Source organism: Rattus norvegicus, chromosome 18, assembly GCF_021556685.1.
Source record: "Rattus norvegicus strain SHRSP/BbbUtx chromosome 18, alternate assembly SHRSP_T2T, whole genome shotgun sequence".
Classification (NCBI taxonomy): Eukaryota; Metazoa; Chordata; class Mammalia; order Rodentia; family Muridae; genus Rattus; species Rattus norvegicus.
This window is the reverse complement of record NC_141551.1, coordinates 39,901,019-39,918,761: the sequence shown is the minus strand read 5'-3', so window position 1 is coordinate 39,918,761 and position 17,743 is coordinate 39,901,019. Positions and strand designations below refer to the sequence as shown.

Here is a 17,743-nt window from a genome sequence, read left to right as displayed (position 1 = left end):
TTAATTTAGGAGCTTATTAAATATATTTGGGAATCTTTCTTTCTTCAAGGCTTAATTACTCTGGCCATTGACTGACTCTCATGGAGAATCCCTATGTCGATTGAAATCAATTACATCATGCAAATGATTTTCTCTCTAACATGAATTATATGAAGATCATAAAGGTCATGGATACTAGAGGGCAATATAATTGGTTAATTACAATAAAAAAGTTATACACTTTACCTAATTTGGAGTGATTCTTTAACTGTAAGTCTTTAAGATAAGAAGCAGGTACAAAAATTAAGCCTCATATTGGTCTTAATATCTTGGTAGTAACATATGTAGAATGCATACCAAAGGGTGTGATGGCAGAGGTAAGAAGATCAGACGTTGAAGGCCAGCCTAGGCTACATAAAATTGATTCTTTAAAAGATCTAACACTACATCTTCTACCTTAAAAATCTAGAGAGCATTAAGCAACAACAGGCAGAATGGAGGTGACAATAAAGAATAGAACTGTGGAAAATAAAATAAAACTAACAATATACCAATGAGAACCAATGAGATATAAGTATATCTCAATAACATTTAGAAAATATTAATAAGCCAACAATGAATCAAAGACAGAGCTAGTAACCTTAAAATTTCCTTCAATGAAAATGTGGGTTCAGTTGGTTCAACAATAATTCTACCAAATGTCCAAAACAGTTAATTTTGATTGTTTGCAAAAACTTTTAATTATGTAAATTGGTAAGTGACCCATGGCGCCTTGGCCAAAATAGACCACATATTGGAACATAAAGCATCTTTCTACAAATATAGGAAAATTGAAATAATTTCTTGTTTTAATTGAATCACAGAGAATAAAACTGGATATCAGCAATAATAGAAGCCATAGAAAACACACAGAGTAATGAAGATTGAGAAATATACTACAAAATGATGAAGGGAAAAAATAAAAAATATTAAAATTTCCTAAAATAGAATGAAGATAAAACATAGCATATTAAAATGTATGTATACAATAAAAATGATCTTAAGAGAAAAGTTTATCAAAACTTCAAGGGTGAACATCAAAAAATCAGAGAGAATGCAATTGAGCAACTTTATAACCAACACTAAAACCTTGGAAGAAAAGGAACAAACAACACTCAAAAGTGATACATAGGGAGAAATGAGCAAGAGCAAAGCAGAAACTGAAGAAGTAGAAATTAAAACTAAATACCAACAATCATTGAAATGAAGAGTTAGTTTTTTGAAAAGAATAACAAGATTGACACATCCTTATTCAAATTAAAGAAAGAAAAGACTCTAATTTACAATATTAGAGTTGCAAGAGAAAAAATTACAACAGAAATCAATGGAGTCCAGAATATCACAAGGACATGCTTCTAAAATTTTATTCCGAATACTGAGGAAATAATTTAGTAATTAAGAGTAGGAACAGCAACATCAAAAACATCTGGTTCAATATAGTATTGGAGTCTTAAGCAGACCAATCAGACAAGATGAAGAGACAAAGAAGATACAAGAAGAAAAGGAGGAAATCAAATTATTCTCATGTGCAGATAGGATTCTATACCAGGGGTTCTCAACTTGCAGGTTGGCCTCTGGGATATGATGACCTTTTTATAAGAGTCATATATCAGATATTACATTACACTCCATAAGAGTAGCAAAATTTCAATTGTGAAGTAGCAATAAAAATGATCTTATGGCTGAGAAACTGTATTAAAGCACTGCGGCATTAGGAAGTTGAAAACCACTGTTTTAGAGGATTAAAGACTTTGGACTTTATAAAAAAGTGTGAAGAAAAAAATATTTAGATCAGTGGTCCTCAGACCTCCTAATGCCGTGACCCTTTAATTCAGTTCCTCATGTTGGGTTGACACCCAATTATAAAATTGTTTTCACTGCTCAACTTGCTTTCTTACTGAACTTAGGACCACCATCCCAGAGATTTCACCACCTACAATGGGCGAGACCCTCCCACATCAATCACTAAAATTGATTACGAACTCACCATATAGCCAGATCTCACGGAGTTATTTTTTTCTGTTGAGGATCCCTCTTTTTAGATGACTCTAATTTGACGGAAACTAACATAAACTATCCAACATTCTACTCCTGGGTATATACTCAAAGAGCTCCTTATCATTATATGGAAATATTTGTTTATTAATGTTCACTGTTGATGCATTCACACTAGCCAAGAAATGGAAAGAGCCTAGATGTCCATTAATTGAAATATGTACAGTGAAAATGTGATTCATTCATACAATGGAATATTATTCAGTTATAAAGAGAAATGAACTTATGAAATTTGCAAGTAAATGAATGGAACTGAAAATATGCAAATTGTTTTCTTCTATAAGTGGATGCTAGCTTTGACCTTTTTGATAAGTGTGTTTATGTTGATGTACCACAGAAACCAGGAAACTATTAAGAGTCATTTGGCAAGGGCCCTTAAGGAAGGGAAGCTAGAACAAAAGTGCTATGGAAAGCATAAATGAACAAGAAAGGTTAAGTGGGGTGGGCATGGGAGGGCAGTGTAGATGAAGGAGTATGGAGAGAAGAAATGACTGAGACTAACACTTTGAAAATACCTCACGGAAATCTATTACTATAGAAGCTTCTGAAGATAGATAGGGGAGGATTTGATCAAAACACACTTTATAAATGTATGGAGTTCTCAAACAATAAAAATTTATGGAACAGAACACTTATCAAGACATTGTATGATGTTATATATCTTTGGGAGCTGTTGGCCAGTGAAGTCTCATGGGCCTCAAGTATTGTAAGTTATTGTCAATGTTCTTGGTTACATCCAGAATTTGATAAGATCCTATTCTTGAAGTCACCACATAATTTAAACCATCACAGAACACAGAAAAATGTCAAGCTGATACTCATCTGGAAGCTTTATCTTACTGACTAAATTTTCATAGTGCTACAAGTTGCTAGGCATAGTATCTGGAAAATAAAATTAAATAAAATGTTATCCATCTGTGAATCATGTGAATGACAAAATATGCTCATTGGTGCTATAATAATATGAATGTTAATGTGACCAACTACTTTTTAAATTGGATTTAAGTCCTGCTCAATAAGGTAGAGAATTGGCATGCCTTTTACCATTAATGGAGCCAAGTACCCATGAATGACTATATAGGTAATAGGACCCAGAAGAGAACATACTACTATTATACTGCTAAATAGACATAGAGTTAAATGGTTTCAGGTTTTATTCATATATTTGTGGTGTAATACACCTCTCAGTCCTTATCAGAGAAAGTTCTTTGTCTAATAGAAAATTATTAATGTAGAGTCCCATAACTGATCAATTCATAGATTATAAGAGGCTGGGGAGTGCTCAGCCCTAAACAGTAAATCTACATCCCAACTCTTACTCTCTAGAGTTAGGTTCATTGAAGAAGTGGGGAAAAGAAAGACTGTAAGAGACATAGTTAGTGGATGATTACAGCAAAATAATGTTTTCCGGATAGGGCTGTACATGTGAACTAACCATGACTGTGAATGCATGCACCACAGCACACTCATGTATGATCAAGGCAGACAAAATGCCAGGGTGGATGGGCAGGGGATTCATGCTAGAATGTGTGATGTCCACAACCACATTCCAATCCATATTCTTGGGGAATCCTCATTTCCACTTTGGTAGATTCTCAAACCATAATGGTGATAAAGTATATCAGCTTATAGCAACCATTTATGCCTTTTCCCCTTGAGTGTACACCATGGATCAACTGAGCACTTTTGCGAGGTCAGAGCTGTTGTTGTGAGCCACTAAGTTCTGGAGTAGTTTTGTTCATAATGTGTGCACTCTTTGGTTGGTGTCCCTGGGAACTCTGGAGTGTCTGGTTGGTTGAGACTGTTATTCTTCTATTGGAGTTGAAAACCCTGTCAGTGACCTCAGTCCTTTCTCGAACTCATCCATTGGGGACCCCTTACTCAGTCCAATGGTTGTCAGGCTCTGGCAGAGCCTCTCAGGAGACAGCTATATCAGGCTCCTGTCAGCATGCACCTCTTAGCATCCCCAATAGTGACTGGATTTGGTGACAGCATGTGGGATGGATCACAATGTGTGGCAGTCTTTGAATGGCTTTCCCTTCTGTCTCTGCTCTGCATTTTGTCTCCATATTTCCTCCTGTAAATATTTTGTTCTCCCTTCTAAGAAGTACTGAAGCATCCAAACTTTTGTCTTTCTTCTTCTTGAGCTTCATGTGGTCTATAAATTATATTTTGGCTATTCTGAGCTTTTGGGATAATATCACACTTATCATGTGTGTTCTTTTGTGACTGGGTTACTTCACTCAGGATGAAATTTTCTAGTTCCATCCATTTGCTTCATGGCCATTCAATATTCCTTAGTTGAGAATTCTTTGTTTAGCTCTGTCCCCATTTTTTAATAGGGTTATTTGATACTCTGGAGTCTAACTTCTTGAATTCTTTGCATACATTGGATATTAGCTCTCTATTGGATGTAAGATTATAAAAATCTTTACCCAATCTTTTTTTTCTAATAACAGCATCCTTTGCCTTACATAGGCATTGGAATTTTATAAAATCCCATTTGTCAATTCTTAATCTTAGAACATAAGCCATTGGTGTTCTGTTCAGGAAATTTTCCCTAGGGCCCACATGTTCAAGGTACTTCCCCACTTTCTCTTCCATTAGTTTCAGTGTACCTGGTTTTATGTGGAGGTCCTTCATCCACTTGGACTTGAGCTTCATACAGGGTAATATGAATGAATCAATTTGCATTATCCTACCTGCTGACCCCCAGTTGAACCAGCACCATTTGTTAAAAATGATTATCTTTTCTTCCACCGGATGGTTTTAGCTTCTTTGTCGAAGATCAAGTGACCATAGGTGTATGGGTTCATTTCTGGGTCTTCAGTTCTACTCTATTGATCTACCTTCCTGTCTCTGTACCAATACCATACAGGTTTTTTATCACTATTGCTCTGTAATACTGTTTGAGGTCAGAGATGGTGACTCCCCCAGAAATTCTTTTATTGTTGAGAATAGTTTTTGCTATCGTGGGTTTTTTTGTTATTCCAAATGAACTTAAAAATTGCTCTTTCTAATTCTATCAAGAATTCAGTTAAGATTTTGATGAGGATTGCATAGATTGTTTTTGGCAAAATGATCAATTTTACTATATTAATCCTGCCAATCCATAAGCATGGGAGATCTTTCTATCTTCTGAGATCTTCAATTTCTTTCTTTAGAGATTTGAAGTTTTTGTCTTACAGATCTTTCACTTGATTAATTAAAGTCACACTGAGGTATTTTATGTTATTTGTGACTATTATGAAAGTGTCATTCCTCTAATTCCTTTCTCAGCCTGTTTATCCTTTGAGTAGAGGAAGGATTTGTTTGAGTTAATGTTATATCCAGCTACTTTGCTGAAGTTGTTTATCAGGCTTAATAGTTCTCTGTTGGAACTTTTGGAGTCACTTAAGTATACTATCATATCATCTACACATAGTGATATTTTGACTTCTTCCTTTCCAATTTGTATCCCTTTGACCTCCTTTTGTTGTTTAATTGCTCTGTCTAAGTACTATTATATTGAATAGGGAGAGAGTGGGCAGCCTTGTCTAGCTCCTGATTTTAGTGGGATTGCTTCTAGTTTCTCTCCATTTAGTTTGATGTTAGCTACTGGTTTGCTGTATATTGCTTTTACTATGTTTAAGTATGCGCCTTGAATTCTTGATCTTTCCAGGACTTTTATTATGAAGGGAGGGGGCGAATTTTGTCAAATGCCTTCTCTGCGTCTAATGAGATTATCATCTGATTTTATTTTCTTTGAGTTTTTTTATATAGTGGATCACATTGATGGATTTTCACATATTGAACCAACACTGCATCCCCAGGATGAAGCCTACTTGATCATGATGGATAATTGTTTTGATGTGTTCTTGGATTCACTTTTTGAGAATTTTATGTAGTATTTGTGAATTGATATTCATAAGGGAAATTGGTCTGCAGTTCTCTTTCTTTGTTTAGTCTTTGTGGAATTTAGGTATAAGCATAATTGTGGCCACAGAGAATGAATTCTGAAAAGTTTTTCACCAGGATCCCAGTGATGCTGAATGAAGATTGAAAAGCCTTGGTAGAGATGCTAAGGTAACCAGAGAACCAAGTGTAAAAGAATTAAACTAAAACAGACAATGGACTCTGTCATTTCACATAAAATTATTTTAAAACATGTCATATGAAATATAGGAAGTAACATTTGTAAACTGTTGGAATAAAAAGTGGAGTGACCCTGTGTCACCATAGTTTGATAATGGATTCATAAACAGTCAACCGGTACATGTTACAAAACTGCAGGAATAGGTAAGCTAGCCTTTGCACATCAACAATGGAAGCCTTTTGTGTTGCAAACAGTAACAAGAAAAGAAATGGCTAATAAACTGAGGAAAAGCTCTTCAAAAGAATGTCTAATAAAGTGCTTGTGTTCAGAAAATATAAAAACCACTTATAGTTCAATAATGAAAATACAAATAATCTTATTTAAAAGAGACACGTTATTTAGACATTTCTCCAAAAAATAATGTACAGGACTAAGCACTAAGAGTCTGAAAAAATATTAAACATCATTAGTCAACAGAGAAATGTAAATCTGACTTGCAGCAAAAGACCTTACTACATAATTTTTAAGGCAATGTTAAGGGGTGGCAAGGTTATCGAATGTAGCTACTTTGTCAATCCTTTAGGACTTCCTCAAATGCTAAGGCTCAGACACTCCTTGTGTGAGAAAAAGTGAAAACATGCTCCTTCACAAAAGTTAACAAGAATCTCTCTAACATGAGGTAAAAAATGGAAAGACTCCCAAGGACTTTCAACAAATGTTTGGATAGGTGAAGTTTGGCAAATTCGCACAGTGCATCAGTGTTTGGTCACAAGAAGGAATAAAGTGCAGGTACATGATATAATATAAACAAAGTTTCAAAATGTTTTGAATAAAAAGAATTAAATTCCCAGATCACATAAAGTCTATTCTAAAAATCCAAACTATCTAGAAGATAATTGTATAGAAACATCAAGTAAAGTGATACCTACTGACAAAAGAGAAAGGGAGAAATGAGAAAGAGATTAACTTTTTAAAAATAAATAATAACTCAAAACAACTAGGTTTCTCCCTTTCTGTGGGGGGGATTGTAAATCATATTGGGGGTTTTTAGAGGGGAAGCTGGGAAGGCAGATAACATTTGAAATGTGGATGAGTAGAATAACCAATAAAAAATATAAAAAAAGAAAAGAAAATTATATTGTGGTCATGGTCCAAAAACACTATGGATGTGTTAAAATTTAAATATATATTTTAACTTTAGGACCATGTAAATATTTTATTTCAATAGAGCTTTAAGACAGTAAATATTCACACATGTTACACTCATCTTTAAAATCATGTCTTATTTCTGTGTCTCTAGAGCTTCCATTGTAAGATGGGACAGATTTACAACACAAAACAAAATGGATGAAGAAGGAATTGGGTTTTGACATTTAAGAACTTATGCAGCTGATGGAATAAGCAATTTTATTTTCTTAAAGATTAAAGCAAACAAAAATATCAAGGAGTTCATTTCTGTGTCTTCAATTCTATTCCATTGATCTACCTGCCTGTGTCTGTACCAATACCATGCAATTTGTATCATGATTACTCTATAATACAGCTTGAGATCAGGGATGGTGATTCCCACAGTAGTTCCCTACTGATACAGGTTAACATGCTTACAGCTAACCATCAGATTGAGCATGGGGACCCCTATTAGAGGAGTTGGAGAAAGGACAGTAGGAGCTGAAGGGGTTTGCAACTGCATAGGAAGAACAACAATATCAACCAACCAGACCCCCCCCCAAGAGCTCCTATGGAGTAAACCACCAACCAAAGAATGCACATGGGGGGGACCCATGACCCCAGCTACATATGCAGCAGAGGATGGCATTGTCTAACATCAATAGGAGGAGAAGCCCTTGGTCCTGTGAAGGCTCATCTCCTCAGTGTAGGGGAATGCTAGGGTGTTGAGGTTGGAGTGGGTGGGAGGAGGAACATCCTTATAGAAGCAGGGGGAGGGGAACAATAGAGAGGGAACTGGGAAAGAGGATAACATTTGAAATGTAAATACATAAACTATCAAATAAAAAAGGAAAAAAGATTAGAATAGAAAATGTCTCATAAAATGCTGTAATATGATGGTTTTGTAATGGATTAACTTTAATCCTATTAATTCATCAAAAAAGATTTCATTACTGTATAAAAGATTTTTGTTTATTTATAAAAAGACAAAAAAAGAAATCAATGAGTATACCACTTATTTCTGCAGTGGTTTTATGGCTACTATTTCTTTCTATTACGATATCTCAGCCTGCTATAAACATTCTCTGTATGTGTTTGTGTTTGTGTTTGTATTTGTGTGTGTGCTTGTGTTTGTGTGTGTGTGTGTGTGTGATTATTGCATATTAGTTGTGCAAATCCATGACTTTTACTATGACACTTGAGATAATGGATATACTGGTGTTGTTAATATCTACCCTCCTCACCACCCTTTATTGCCTTCCAGTCTCTCCCTTTTCTCTTTGGTTTATGTATATGCATATACAGTTGGTGTATATGCCTATGCATATGTATAGAATCAAACATGTATGTATATGCATGCATGTACATGTGGTATGTATGCATGCATGTATGTATGTATAATGAAATCATACAAGACTAAGCAGAGAAATCTGAACAGTTCTAATAGGAATCCCCTTGGTATTTTAGAGTCTGAAGGTGGACTCTGATATGTGGACTCTGAGTGTGGGGAACAGGTAAGTTGAGAACCAGGAATCCAGAGGAAGCAGTAGCATGCATGGAGTGTCAATCATCATGTCTAACGTGTTCTTTAAAACTTGTTTCTCTCCTGAAAGACAATTCATGTCAATTCAATCCAAAACATAGTTCTTTCTTCCAGGGAATATGGTCTCAGACATGGGGCTGAGTCAAGCATAAAATATTGGAAAAATATTGTTAGTTATGTGGGAGAAACATATGTGGAACTGGATGAAGTGATAAGGATCCAATTTATGGTTGCTTGATGAAAGAGAGCTCACCCAGTTAAGTGTATGAAGTCATACACAGAAAAGTAAGTATTAGGTATTTTCTCTTAAAGGGATAAAGTAAAATTTTAAATTCAATTAAGAAGTAAAGACATAAAAGTGGAAAAGAGATGATAAAAGAAAGAGAACCAGAGAAAACAGAGAGAGACTGGGAGACAATACAGGCTAATGAGGAGGGAAGATATCAACACCACATCCATTACCCAAAGTACTATAGTAAAATCCATGAATTTGCACAGTTAATGTGCACTATAATTATTATGAATATGAACTTGAAGGAAATAAACTTTTATATCAAAAATATTTTATAAATTATGTTATTTGCCCCATTCAGTCCTGTTTTTATTTTCATAACTTCCACACAGGAAAAACTACATAAATGGGCAGTTAGTTAATAGGAAATCAGTTTTCAATGAGGCGAGCTGAACAGAAAAGGAAACTCTCTGACAGAGAATATTGGCCCAAGAGAAAGAAAGGAGGAACAAAGGTCAGTACATGGCAATGACTTTTTAGAGGATTTTGGTCACTCAGGTAAAGAAATCATTAATCCACTATAAGAAAGATATGAAATAATTTAGTTTATTTAAATTTTAATCTCATGTTAATATTGAACTCAATTTCTTACATAAAGATTATTTCCACTCTAACATAATGTAAATAAGTGTATTCAGTACCCATTCCTCTCAAGAAATTATAAACTAAAACATTTTGGGGGGAGAGATCAGAAAATCATTAGATCTTATATTTGTACTTACATTTCTAATGACCCTGGAAAATCTGTGATCTAGCTATGTATGAGAGCATCCCTGAAAAGACAGAAGATAAATAATACTTCCATTGCCATTGAAACTTACAAAATAATAGGAGAATATCATCAACAAAATGCCAATATGTTCATTTGATATTGGACACTGAGTAATACTAATAACTTAGAAGCACATGTGGGTGCCCTCAGTGTCTAAATATTAAAATGTATCCTATGGCGCTACAGCTTTTTCTTGGCGAGAATAAAACAAGAGATGGTTTATAATGTGGTGTTGAAACATTTGCAGGCAGCCAGCAAATTTAATCCAAGTGATGTGTGTAGGACCTCAAGAATGCAGAAGAGTGTGACTATAATTTAATATTGTAAATAAAATAGGAAGTTTTTTTCATCTTTATTAACTTGGGTATTTCTTATTTACATTTCGATTGTTATTCCCTTTCTCCATTTCCGGGCAAACATTTCCCTAACCCCTCCCCATCCCCTTCTCTATGGGTGTTCCCCTCCCCATCCCCCCCCCATTACTGCCCTCCCATCCAACAATCACATTCACTAGGGGTTCAGTCTTGGCAGGACCAAGGCTTCCCCTTCCATGGTGCTCTTACTAAGCTATTCATTGCTACCTATGAGGTTGGAGTCCAGGGTCAGTCCATGTATAGTCTTTGGGTAGTAGCTTAGACCCGGGAAACTCTTGGGGGTTGGCATTGTTGTTAATATGGGGTCACAAGCCCCTTCAAGCTCTTTCATTCCTTTCTAAGATTCCTTAAACTGTGGTCCCGTTCTCAGTTCAGTGGTTAAATGATGTCATTATCCTATGTATTTGCGTATTATGGCTGTGTCTCTCAGGAGAGATCTACATTGGGTTCCTGTTGGCCTGCACTTCTTTCCTTCGTTCATTTTATCCAGTTTGGTGGCTATATATGTATGGGCCACATGTGGGGTTGTCTCTGAATGGGAGTTCCTTTGGCCTCTGTTCTAAACTTGGCCTCCCTATTCCCTGCCAAGGGTATTCTTGTTCCCTTTTAAAGAAGGAGTGAAGCATTCACATTTTGGTCATGCTTCTTGAGATTCATGTGTTCTGTGCATCTAGGGTAATTCGAGCATTTGGGCTAATAGCCACCTATCAATGAGTGCATACCATGAGTGTTTTTCTGTGATTGTGTTAACTCACTCAGAATGATATTTTCCAATTCCATCCACTTGCCTATTAATTTCATAAAGTCATTGTTTTTGATAGCTGAGTAATATTCCATTGTGTAGATATACTACATTTTCCTATCCATTCCTCTGTTGATAGGCATTGGAATCTTTACAGCTTCTGGCTATTATAAATAAGGCTGCTATAAACATAATGGAGCATGTGCCCTTGTTATATGTTGGGGCATCTTTTGGGTATATGCCAAAGAGAGGTATAGTTGAGTCCTGAGATAGTTCAGTGTCCAATTTTCTCAGGAACATCCAGACTGATTTCCACAATGGTTGTACCAGACTGCAATCCCACCAACAATGGAGGAGTGTTCCTCTTTCTCCACATCCTCGCCAGCATATGCTGTCACCTGAGCTTTTGATCTTACCCATTCTCACTGGTGTGAGGTGAAATCACAGGGTTGTTTTGACTTGCATTTCCCTTACAACTAAAGATGTTGAACATTTCTTTAGGTTTTTCTCAGCTATTCGGGCGTTCCTCAGCTGTGAATTCATTGTTTAGCTCTGAACCCCATTTTTAATAGGGTTGTTTGTCTCCCTGCAGTCTACCTTGTTGAGTTCTTTGTATATTTTGGATATAAGCCCTTTATCGGTTGTAGGATTGGTAAAGATCTTTTCCCAATCTTTTAGTTGCCGTTTTGTCCTAACAACAGTGTCCTTTGCCTTACAGAAGCTTTGCAGTTTTATGAAATCCCATTTGTCAATTTTCGATCTTAGAGCATAAGCCACTGGTGTTTTGTTCAGAAAATTTTCTCCAGTGCCTATGTTTTCGAGATTCTTCCCCACTTTTTCTTCTATTAGTTTGAGTGTATCTGGTTTGATGTGGAAAACCTTGATCCACTTGGACTTAGGCTTTGTACAGGGTGATAAGCATGGATCCATCTGCATTCTTCTACATGTTGACCTCCAGTTGAACGAGCACCATATGCTGAAAACGCTGTCTTTTTTCCATTGCATGGTTTTTGGCTCCTTTGTCAAAAATCAAGTGACCATACGTGTGTGGGTTCATTTTTGGGTCTTCAGTTATATTCCACTGGTCTATCTGTCTGTCTCTGTACCAATACCATGCAGTTTTTATCACTATTGCTCTGTAATACTGCTTAAGTTCAGGGATAGTTATACTTCCGGATGTCCTTTTATTGTGGAGGATAGTTTTAGCTATCCTGGGTTTTTTGTTATTCTGGATGAATTTGAAAATTTTTCTGTCTAACTCTCTGAAGAATTGCATTGGTATTTTGATGGGGATTGCATTGAATCTGTAGATCGCTTTTGGTAAAATGGCCATTTTACTATATTAACCCTGTCAATCAATGAGCATGGGAGATCTTTCCATCTTCTGATGTCTTTTTCAATTTCTTTCTTCAGAGGCTTGAAGTTCTTATTGTACAGATCTTTTACTTGCTTGGTTAAAGCCACACCGAGATATTTTATATTATTTGGGACTATTATGAAGGGTGTTGTTTCCCTAATTTCTTTCTTGGCTTGTTTCTTTCTTGTCTCTGAGGTGTGTTTCCTGTAGGCATCAGAATGCAGAGTCCTGATTCCGTATCCAGTTTGTTAATCTATGTCTTTTTATTGGGGAGTTGAGACCATTGATGTTGAGAGATATTAAGGAATAATGATTATTGCTTCCTGTTATATTCATATTTGGATGTGAGATTATGTTTGTGTGCTTTTCTTCTCTCTGTTTTGTTGCCAAGACGATTAGTTTCTTGCTTTTTCTAGGGTGTAGCTTGCCTCCTTATGTTGGGCTTTACCGTTTATTATCCTTTGTAGGGCTGGATTTGTAGATTTGGATATTGTGTAAATTTGGTCATGGAATATCTTGGTTTCTCCATCTATGTTAATTGAGAGTTTTTCAGGATACAGTAAGCTGGGATGGCATTTGTATTCTTTTGGGTCTGTATGACATCCATCCAGGATCTTCTGGCTTTCATAGTCTCTGGCGAGAAGTCTGGTGTGATTCTGATAGGTCTGCCTTTATATGTTACTTGACCTTTTCCCCTTACTGGTTTTAATATTCTTTCTTTATTTTGTGCATTTGCTCTTTTGACTATTATGTGACGGGAGGAGTTTCTGGCCCAATCTATTTGGAGTTCTGTAGGCTTCTTCTATGTTTATGGGCATCTCTTTCTTTAGTTTATGGAAGTTTTCTTCTATGGTTTTTTGAAGATATTTACTAGTCTTTGAGCTGGGAGTCTTCACTCATTCTACACTTATTTTCCTTAGGTTTGATCTTCTCATTGAGTCCTGGATTTCCTGTATGTTTTGGACTAGTAGCTTTTTCCATTTTCCATTATCTTTAAGTGTTGTGTTGCTAATTTTTATCTTCTGCTCCTAAGATTCTCTCTTTGTCTCTTGTATTCTGTTGGTGATGCTTGTCTCTTCCTTTGGTTTTTTCTATACAGGGTTGTTTCCCTTTGTGCTTTCTTTATTGCTCCTATTTTCGTTTTAAATTCATTTACCTGTTTGATTGTGTTTTCCTGGAATTCTTTCAGGGATTTTGTGATTCCTGTCTATAGGCTTCTATTTGTTTATTTATGTTTTCCTGCATTTCTTTAAGGCAGTTTTTCATGTCTTTCTTGAAGTCCTCCAGCATCATGATCAAATATTTTAAATCTAGATCTTGCTTTTCTGGTGGGTTTGGATATTCAGTGTTTGCTTTGGTGGGAGAATTGGGCTCTGATGATGCTATGTAGTCTAGGTTTCTGTCGCTTGTGTTCCTGCACTTGCCTCTTGCTATCCGGTTGTCTCTGGTGTTACCTTGTTGTGATATTTCTGACAGTGGCTAGACCGTCTTATAGGCCTGTGTGTCAGGAGTGCTGTATACCTGTTTTCCTGTTTTCTCTCAGCCAGTAATGGGAACCGAGTGTTCGGCTTTCGGGGATGTAGTCTTTCCTGTCTAATGGTCTTCAGCTCTTCCTGTGGGTCTGTGTCCTGAGTCCACCAGGCAGGTGGCTTGGAGCAGAAAACTTGGTCTTACCTGAGGTCCCTTGGCTCATGTTGATCATGGCGGGGGTGCTTTTGAGCTCTCGGTGAGGGCAGCAAACAGGAAAGCCACGTGCACTGGGGTCCCAGATGGCTTCTCTGGAGTCAGATATGTGGGCAGAGTGTAGTTTCTTCTAGCTTCCCAGGCCTGTCTGCCCCTTGCAGGTTTAGCTCTTTCTCCCATGGGATTTGGGTGCAGAGAACTGTTGATTTAGTCCCTTTAGGTCCCAGCAGTGTCTGCAGCACAGGGGAACTGCCACTTAAGCTACCTGAAGTTCTTATCATACAGATCTTTCACTTGCGGTTAGAGTCACCCCGAGGTATTTTATAGTATTTGGGACTATTATGAAGGGTGTCGTTTCCCTAATTTCTTTCTCGGCTTGTTTCTCTTTTATGTAGAGGAAGGCTACTGCTTTATTTGAGTTAATTTTATACCTAGCCCCTTTGCTGAAGGTGTTTATCCGGTTTAATAGTTCTCAAGTGGAACTTTTGGGATCACTTAAATATACTATCATATCATCTGCAAACAGTGATATTTTGACTTCTTTTCTTCTTCTGTATCCCATTGATCTCGTTTTGTTGTCTGATTGCTCTGGCTAGAACTTCAAGAAGTATATTGAATAAGAAGGGAGAGAGTGGGCAGCCTTGTCTAGTCCCTGATTTTAGTGGGATTTGCTACAAGTTTATCTCGATTTAGTTTAATTTTAGCTACTGGTTTACTGTATATGGCTCTTACTATGTTTAGGTAGAGGCCTTGAATTCCTATTCTTTCCAGGACTTTTATCATGAAGGGGTGTTGAATTTTGTCAAATGCTTTCTCAGCATCTAATGAAATAATCATGTGGTTTTGTTCTTTCAGTTTGTTTATATAATGGATCACGTTGATGGTTTTCCATATATTAAACCATCCCTGCATGCCTGGGATGAAGCCTACTTGATCATGGTGGATGATTGTTTTGATGTGCTCTTGGATTTGGTTTGCCAGAATTTTATTGAGTATTTCTGCGTCGATATTCACAAGGGAAATTGACCTGAAGTTCTCTTTCTTTGTTGGGTCTTTGTGTGGTTTAGGTATAAGAGTAATTGTGGCTTCATAGAAGGAATTCGGTAGTGCTCCATCTGTTTCAATTTTGTGGAATAGTTTGGATAGTGTTGGTATGAGGTCTTCTATGAAAGTCTGATCGAATTCTGCCCTAAACCCATCTGGACCTGGGCTCTCTTTGATTGGGAGACCTTTAATGACTGCTTCTAATTCCTTAGGAGTTATGGGGTTGTTTAAATGGTTTATCTGTTCCTGATTTAACTTAGGTACCTGGTATCTGTCTAGGAAATTGTCCATTTCCTGCAGATGTTTAAGTTTTGTTGAATATAGGCTTTTATAATAAGATCTCATGATTTTTTGAATTTCCTCTGATTCTGTAGTTATGTCTCCCTTTTCATTTCTGATTTTGTTAATTTGGACACACTCTCTATGTCCACTCGTTAGTCTGGCTAAGGGTTTATCTATCTTGTTGATTTTCTCAAAGAACCAACTTTTGGTTCTGTTGATTCTTTCTATGGTCCTTTTTGTTTCTACTTCGTTGGTTTCAGCTCTGAGTTTGATTATTTCCTGCCTTCTACTCCTCCTGGGTCTCTTTGCTTCTTTTTGTTCTAGAGCTTTTAGGTGTGCTGTCAAGCTGCTGATATATGCTCTCTCCTGTTTCTTTCTGCAGGCACTCAGAGCTCTGAGTTTTCCTCTTAGCACAGCTTTCATTGTGTCCCATAAGTTTGGGTATGTTGTACCTTCATTTTCATTAAATTCTAAGAAGTCTTTAATTTCTTTCCTTATTTCTTCCTTGACCAGGTTATCATTGTTAGAGCATTGTTCAATTTCCATGTATATGTAGGCTTTCTTCCCTTGTTGTTTAAGACCAGCTTTATCCTAAGTTGGTCTGATAGGACGCATGGATTATTTCTATCTTTCTGTATCTGTTGAGGCCTGTTTTTTGCTTGATTATATGGTCAGTTTTGGAGAAAGTACCATGAGGTGGTCAGAAGAAGGTATATCCTTTTGCTTTAGGATAGAATGTTCTATAAATATCTGTTAAGTCCATTTGGTTCATGACTTCTCTTAGTCTGTCTATGTCTCTGTTTAATTTCTGTTTCCATGATCTGTCCATTGATGAAAGTGAAGTTTTGAAATCTCCTACTGTTATTGTGTGAGGTGCACTGTGCACTTTGAGATTTAGTAAGGTTTCTTTTACGTATGTAGTGGCCCTTGTATTTGGAACATAGATATTTAGCATTGAGAGTTCATCTTGGTGGATTTTTCCTTTCATGAATATGAAGTACCCTTCCTTATATTTTTGATGACTTTTGGTTGAAAATCGATTTTATTCAATATTAGAATGGTGTATGAACAAATAAATGAGGGAGAAGCAAGGCAAGCTACTTTATGCCCATCATCACTATAAGTGGAGCCTAAGCAAGGACAAAAAGTGTGAATCTGAGGCTAACTTAGATTAAAAATCAGTTTCTGTCTCAAAAACACAGAAGAAGGAAATATGCAAAACAGACGAACAATCAATTATTTACTATGAAAGAGCTGGCAACATCCAGTAGACAACACCCTCAAAGTGCACATTAAGGTGCTACAGACAGAATTACTTTCATTTATTTGACTAATATCTCTTCAAAAGCCTTGTCAATAGTCCACAAATGTCCTGTGTAACCCATACTCCAAAATCTGGCCTTTGGAGAAAAGTGTCCAGGATGCTAAAGGCTAGTTTCTGAGCTGTGCAGATTGACTCAAAGGATACCTTTTATGACCCCTTTGCCTTTCCAGGGGAACACAGAGTTTGTGTCTTACACTTTGAAGTTCTTAGAGCTCAATGACAAAAGTGATCACCTAAAGTCAGAGAAGAGAGTCTTAATATACCATTGCCTAGTCTCTCCATACCCCCAAGACACACTCCTGATTAATAGCTTGTAGAGTTGCATTATCTTATAGATCTCCAGTCAACATCTCTCCCTGTGTTCTGACTGCATACAGGCTCAGAAATGAAATCAGACTATCCCAAGCCCCTTACTTTATTTGTAAAATACTCAGAGCTACAGTGACAACAGCATTTCTATTATTGATCAAGAAAATGCCTTTGCATGTACCTTACATCTAGAGGCAAGCAGACATCTTACTTGTACGTGGCTCTTGTCAAAAGCTAGAGTTGTCAGGGGGCATAAGAATGAAGTTAATGTGTTGTTACTCTCAGTGTTTAAGCGCTTCTCTTAATGGCAGGCATTTGGGGGCTTAAATATGGTAGGAAATGAATGGAAGAACAGATGCCCATGAATAGTGGACTATTGGAGGTTAAACTTCTCCAATAGCAGCTTTTCAACCCTTCTTTCTTCACCCTTTACTTAAGCTTCCATGGTTATGAAACTTTAGACCCTATCTACCACTGAAATCCAAGTATAGTTTATTAATAACTCCTATAAAGTAGTGGTTAATGGCACTTAATAAGTATTTATAATGTGGAAGATCATCTGCTAAATTATTTAAATCCCTGGCTTGGATATTCTCCTACTTAAGGTGTCAAGAAACTTTACCATTAACCTATATGGAACAGTTCAGCTCCTCCCTGTAATCTCCACAAGAACCATACTCTTCATTTCATAATCTCAAAATTAGTA

General features: G+C 36.6%; 1 protein-coding gene across 4 annotated transcripts in view; it reads right to left on the bottom strand.

Moving 5' to 3' along the window:
• The window catches only part of Kcnn2 (potassium calcium-activated channel subfamily N member 2), a 440,314-nt gene that overhangs the window by 325,091 nt on the left and 97,480 nt on the right, over positions 1-17,743 (bottom strand). The window lies entirely within an intron of this gene.